We start from the raw sequence: 7568 nt of genomic DNA, 5'->3' as shown, positions 1-7568 counted from the left end.
CAGAGTCATCAGCAACCAGAGAAACCTTTTCAGCCACACACTGCTCCTTACGAAGTACAGGACCAACAGGCTGAAAACTCCTTTGTCCCTCAGGCTATCAGACTGTACAACTCCTCACTTGGGGGGAAGAGGAGTAACAAGAAGACAGAGGACAGGAAGGAGAGGAACAGTAGTAGCCAGTAAACCAGTAGATCTGGTATTTATATTTGTGTATTTATATTTGCAATTTTTTTTTACTTGCAGTTTTGATGCTATGTGTGCTTCTTACCCTGTGTGTCGCTATATAATGCTACTGGAACCTCAGTTTCCTTGAAGGAGTCTTCCTAAGGGATTAATACATTTCTATCAAATATAATCTAAACAATCATAAATAAATAACTAAATTCAACTGGGCCATCCGTGTAATCTGCCATGAGGACTCCTAAAACCATAGGCACTGTCATTTTGAATGGTCACATGTGTCATGCCATCTGTTTCATCTGCCATGAGGACCTGGTTGTGGCGGCATCACTTTCGGTTTGCTTCTGCGACAGATCAGTGTCCGCCTCATCAACCTTAAGGACCACAAGAACCGAAGGTCACATGTGATCGAAAATAGCGTTTGGGAACAATTAATTCAGTCGTGGCAAAAAAAAAAAAAAAAAAAATAGACTGTCACGGAACATCATTTCCGGTTTGCTTCTGCATACAGATGAGTCACTGGCTAAGCACGTTGCAAAACCTCACAGACAGTGTGCCCAGATGTACAACTGAATCAATGGGCCGAAAACACTTCTCAGTCAAGTAGTGGGTAGTGCCCAAACTATTTACATTTAAGAAAAAAACAACAAAAAATTAAGTTGGTTTTTAATACTTAGTGGTGCTGTGACATATTTTGTTTTTATGTGCTGTTTTAACTTTATTATATGTGTGTTTTGTATGCTTAAAATGGTGAGGGGCAAGAGTGCCCTGGTTAGGGCTAAAGGGTTTTAGCCATACTAATGGTACCCAGAACCATTTTACTGAAAAAAGTCTGAAGGACCTAAATGATATGTTAGATGATGAGGAGTTTCCAGGCATGTGAGAGGCAAATAAAGAAAAATGCTTAAAATGGCAGGGGGTCAAGACAGCCCTGGTTGGGGGTCTGGGGAGCAAAGCCAATCGTGAAAAATCGGAGCTGCCTCTAATGCCTCATACACCTGTCGCCACAACATTCATGCACACAAACGGCCGAAAGACAGCAAATGCGCTGCGCGATCCCTCTCACAGCAGGTGTCGGCCAAATTCCAGGTGACACACACAAACATCCAATACCGCTCGCTGGACACTTAGAAAATGTGTGGCCATTCGCACTGTTAGCACAAAAATAGTGAGCACATGACCACTTTGAGCTGGCTCTGGAATTTGTCTAAGTGCCCCCACGACTGTGGTGTGGAGTTGCCAAGCAACACACATGTGGTGTGCCAGAGTGTTGGCTCCCCCCTCAACACATGTGCTGTGTGTGTGTATCGCACGTGTGTTGTGCTCACTCCCCCGCTCTCCTCCCCACAACACGTGGGTGCGTGTGTCTCACGCTCATCCTCCCCTCCAGGGGAGCACACTTGCATGACATGCTGATGTTTATGTACAGATGGGGAGCGGCCAGCCTGGCCGCACACAGCACAGCGAGCTGCCTTTGAGCTGATCGCTGGCCAGGGACTCAGTGACAGTTGCAAAATGACGGCTCAGTGCACACGAGATGTAACATTAAGGACACAGAGACCACAAGCCAACAATGTAACAAATACGCCACTTTCAGTCACATATCACCAACAATACGCTGTAACAAACACCATTTTGTCCAACCCAGTCTCACAGCAAGTCGTGATTCAGCAGGACGAAATATACATTAATCTATAGGTTCGTGATATTGTGACAAAACGTGCCACATTTTCGTCACGGCAGCACAAATTCATTCTAATACAATCTGTGATGGCTGCACAAAATTAAAAGTGAAGCAGGGGGGTCAGGGGTGGTTACGGTTAGGGTTGGAGGAAGGAGTAGGGTTAGGTTATGGTTAAGGTTAGAGCTGGGGGTAGGAGTAAGGTTAGTAATAGTGAGTTTTAAAAAAACCCACGTCACAAAAATTTGAATCATTTCCTGAGCATGAAAAAAAAAGTGAAACTGAGCTGTTTTGTCAGTCATTCCGGCGAAAATTAAAGACTTCCTCTTCATCTGCATCGTCTAATTTCTCTTTAAAAAAAAAAAAATTCATCTCCTTGTTGAGTTTAGGCATTTTACACTGCTGTTATAGGACAGTGATGGTAGTGCAATGGCAAAGTTTCTATCTGGTAATCAGAGCTTTTGTAAATTGCGGGTTTGAATCCCACGGGAGGCATGTATTTTTTTATTTTTTTATTTTCTGTTTCTCCACAGCAGAACACGATGTGGTGCAATATGTTCCAGCTGATTTTATTTTATTTTTTTTATTTTCTCTACATCAGTGGTGCAATGTGGTGCACACATTCCAGCTGCTTGCACTGTGTTCGTGGACGCACACGAGCGTTTACAAAACAGTCACCAGTGTGTTGTGCAAGCCTGTGCGACCGTGCATGCCTGTGCGACCGTGCATCCCACATGACAGCAGGTGGAATGTTTCGTGGTTCCCCATTTCATGTTTAGTTTGCAGATTTTCTTCCAGTTTCTGTGTCTTTCGTGTTATGTGTGAAGGGGCCCTGTAAACCCACATGTATGTACCATTAAAGCCCACAATAGCTTATCATTAACAAAGAGTATCAGCCTATTTAAAGTACCTTCATCTCAAGACCTTCATACACCTAAGCAATTTTGAACTGTGGTGTTTTACATACAATCGACACAATATATTTACATCAACCTATGTCGATGTTTGGTCCAAGGGTTTGCCTTAGTTATATTATTTTCAGAGGAGTTCCGATTGTATGACAGCATAGTATGCTTGTCTCCCAAGCAAAATATCCCACCTTCAAGGTTGCCTAAAGCCCACTTGCCTTACACAGCTGGAGGGGTGTTAGAAATTAGTGGATCCCATGTCACACCTGCTGTGGTGGCCCTGAGCAAAATGGCAGCAGCAAAACAAAGTCTCATCGACTGGAATCCAAAGTACAATAATTACCAACTGCATTGAAATAATTATCTTAGAAACTGCATGATAATGTTAATTTAGCAAAAACAATATGCTGTTGGATTTTTTGTTTTAAAATGTAAATTTTTCAAAATATGTAACAGCTAGCTTTATACCATAAAATTTACAGGTTGTTCTGTAAAGGCATTTGTGTATTTTTACTGTACTTTTTACAGAATAATACTGGCAACCATAGCCGCCGGTACCCCCCCCCCCCCCCCCAACAAAAAAACCCTCAGCCGGCTGATTTATTTTACAGTGTAAATTGACTGTTCTGATGTTCTGAAAAAGTCAGGAAAATCACTACGATGTGCTTGAGCACGGCAGTGGGGTATCTTACACGGCAGCAAACGGACGTGTGTGAATGGATGAATGTAACATATTGCTGTAAAGTACTGTGAGCATCCGCATCAGCTATGCACTGTATAAATACAGTTCATTTTCAGTGCAAGGTTGACATATCTGATGAGAGTTCTTATTATGCACTGAATATATTTTTCAGGTCATTACTTCTCAATGTCAACACCACTTTGACCACTCATTTGCATGACATGATGCAGATTTTTCTGTTTAATTTCTGCAGTAACTGCCAATGACAAGTTCAGTCATTCAAATATAGCAAAAGATAAAGTCTTCAATTAAAGTTAAATTACACCTGACAAATTTTCTAAGATAACAACAAAAAATAACAACAAATACGTCATTCTGTCAAAGGATTTGTTGCAATTCCCAGTGCAGAGTCCACTGGTGGAGGGATGGCAGTTGGTGCCAGTGCTGTGTATGTGCCTTTCTTGCAACAAAGACACTGCATGTGTGGGTGGGTGCTGCAATATGTACTGAAAGATTAACCTGAATTGTGAATGACCAAAAAAAAAGAAAAAAAGTAACAACTATTTCTTTATTACAACAGCATTTTAGGGCCACATTGTTTTGTTTTGTTTTGTTTTTTGCAACCCCAATTCCAATGAAGTTGGGACATTGTGTAAAATATAAATAAAAACATAATCCACTGATTTGCAAATCCTCTTCAACCTATATTCAACTGAATACACCACAAAGACTTCTAATGTTCAAACTGATAAACTTTATTGTTTTTGTGCAAATATTTGCTCATTTTGAAATGGATGCCTGCAACACGTTTCAAAAAAGTTGGGACAGTGGTATGTTTGCCACCGTGTTACATCACCTTTCCTTCTGACAACAATCAATAAGCATTTGGGAACTGAAGACACTAATTGTTGAAGCTTTGTAGGTGGAATTCTTTTCCATTCTTGTTTGATGTATGACTTCAGTTGTTCAACAGTCCGGGGTCTCCATTGTCATATTTTGCGTTTCATAACGCACCACACATTTTCAATGGGCGACAGGTCTGGACTGCAGGCAGGCCAGTCTACTACCCGCACTCTTTTACTACGAAGCCACGCTGTCGTAACACGTGCAGACTGTGGCTTGGCATTATCTTGCTGAAATAAGCAGGGACGTCCCTGAAAAAGATGTTGCTTAGATGGCAGCATGTGTTGCTCCAAAACCTGGATGTACCTTTCAGCATTGATGGTGCCATCACAGATGTGTAAGTTGCCCATGCCATGGGCAACACACCCCCATACCATCACAGATGCTGGCTTTTGAACTTTGCGCTGGTAACAATCTGGATGGTCTTTTTCCTCTTTTGTCCGGATGACACGATGTCTATGATTTCTGGATGTTGTTGATGTATGGCTTTCGCTTTGCATATTTGAGTTTTAACTTGCAATTGTTGCCTTGGGGCAACTGTTTGTTGTGATTTGGCGCTATATAAGAAAAAAGTTGATTGATTGATTGATGTAGCGACGAACTGTGTTAACTGACAATGGTTTTCTGAAGTGTTCCTGAGCCCAAGCGGTAAGATCCTTTACACAATGATGTAAGTTTTTAATGCAGTGCCGCCTGAGGGATCAAAGTTCACGGGCATTCAATGTTGGTTTTCGGCCATGCCGCTTACCTGTAGAAAGTTCTCCAGATTCTCTGAATCTTCTGATTATATTATGGACTGTAGATGATGGAATCCCTAAATTCCTTGCAATTGAACATTAAGAAACATTGCTCTTAAACTGTTGGACTATTTCTTCACGCAGTTGTTCACAAAGTGGTGATCCTTGCCCCATCTTTGCTTGTGAATGACTGAGCCTTTTGGGGATGCTCCTTTTATACCCAATCATGACACTCACCTGTTTCCAATTAGGTGTTCTTTGAGCATTCATCAACTTTCCCTGTCTTTTGTTGCCCCTTACCAACTTTTTTGATATGTGTTGTAGGCATCCATTTCAAAATGAAAAAATATTTGCACAAAAACAAAAAAGTCTATTTGTCTATCTTGTGTTTGTGGTGTATTCAACTGAATACAGGTTGAAGAGGATTTGCAAATAATTCTATTCTGTTTTTATTTACATTTCACACAACATCCCAATTTCACTGGAATTGGGGTTGTTGACTTTGAGAATAAAGTTGTAATATTATGAGAAAAAACTCATAATATTACAAGAATAAAGTTGTAATTTTACAAGAAAAAACTCGTTCCAGCCATCTCCTACTCCACGAAAGAGCCGATTTCAGGAGCTACTAATCCCTGGAAGTACAGGCGAAGTTCGTCTGGTTCCTCCTGTGTAAGAGACACATTTTCTTGCATATTCTTTTCATAGTTCTGATACTAATGATAATGTGCTGCAGATGGGTCAAAAGATAAAGTACGTCGGGAAGTGGTGGCGTAATGGTTTGCATGTTGGCCTGTGATGCCAGCGATCCGGGTTCGAATCTTGATTGCAGCCATGCTCCCAACTGGCACTTTCAACAGGAGTGCTGGGGAGGAGTGAGAGACATGTGCTGTGGGTTGGCTTTCATTGGCTACCAATGTTAAAAAAGAACCTCTGTGTCTTTTCCTTATTTGTAAAAGCTATACTGAAGTACATCTTAAAGTGCTCCACAGATCTCATTATGAGATGCTGAGTTTTTCTCTCATAAAATTACGTCTTTATTTTCGTAATATTATGAGTTTTTTTCTCATAAAAATATGACTTTATTCTCGTAATATTATGACTTTATTCTCAAAGTCTTAAAAAACCTCAATGTGGCCCTAAAACGCTGTCGTACTTCATGACATAGTACTAATAATAATGATAATAATACACAGTAAATTTTGCAGGGTACAGTATACTCTGCCAGGGTAACATTTGGTCCCAGTCCAAATAGAGTTAAATACACTCTATAGTGAAATCAGCTCTACCATCTTGTCAAATCAAATTTTCAACTCCAGTAAGAGTCATTCACAACATGATAGAGTTGATTTTACCCTGTGGTGGAATTGATTTAGCACTGTGATAGAGTATATTTAACTCTGTTTGGACTGGGACCAAATGTTATCCTGGCAGAGTATATTTTACTCTGCAAAATGTTTTTACAGTGAGGAGACTGAGAGGCAGGTAGAAAGATTTCAACATTTGTTTGTGTGTGTGTGTGTGTGTGTGTGTGTGTGTGTGTGTGTGTGTGTGTGTGTGTGTGTGTGTGTGTGTGTGTGTGTGTGTGTGTGTGTGTGTGTGTGTGTGTGTGTGTGTGTGTTGCGGGGGGCGGGTGTAATTGCTCCATGTCAGGGAACATGCAGAAGCCAGAGATGAAGGGTGATTTTTCAAGGTGGACAGTGATTATTTTTTATGATTTATTTGAGACATAGTGGACCGAAAGTGGGCAGCGAGAATTAAGATCTGGTCACACCAGCTTTTGCGGCAAATCACCCAAACACTATCCGAATCAGTGACCAAACTCTAGTACATTATAATAAAAGTTTCTTGACTGCAGACAAAAGTCATTTTCTTGAGCACAGGGGCGTGCTGGGAACATTTTTCAGCCCGGCAGTTTCATATTCAACCGGCCCACAAACCGCCAGCGCACAGAGATAATAAGAGTTCTGCTGTGGCATTTAAATCCAGCATCTATGTGCTGACTGACTGTGAAAATTGGGTGGCTTATAATAGAAAGTAAAAGTTAGTTAGTTAAAACAAGAACGGTATTGTTAACTCACCAGTACACCACCTAAGCAGTGAAGTCCAATACTGTAAGTAGCTGGAAGAGGTGGTACAGTGGTCCCTCGCTATAACGCGGTTCACCTTTTGCGGCCTCGCAGTTTCGCAGATTTTTTATTTTTTTTGTGCAATTTTGCATGCTTTTTTTTTTAAAACAGCGCATTGTGTTCTGCGTCCTTATCAGGCGGGCCGGTCGCGGACCGGTCGGCATCACCACGATTGCTCTCACTGCGTCCGATGCGCTTACTGAGTCTGCGGGCTCGGTAAACACCGCAGCGGGCCACTCACACCGCCCTCCTGTCTGCTGTGCAGAGCTGTGACCAGCTCTGGCAACAGGTCCAGAGACTACGCTCGCTGTTTTGATGTGGATGTTGACCACAGCTGCAGAGCTCTGT

Source organism: Thalassophryne amazonica, chromosome 9 (assembly GCF_902500255.1).
Source record: "Thalassophryne amazonica chromosome 9, fThaAma1.1, whole genome shotgun sequence".
Taxonomy (NCBI): domain Eukaryota; kingdom Metazoa; phylum Chordata; class Actinopteri; order Batrachoidiformes; family Batrachoididae; genus Thalassophryne; species Thalassophryne amazonica.
Note: the sequence above shows the minus strand (reverse complement) of the source record.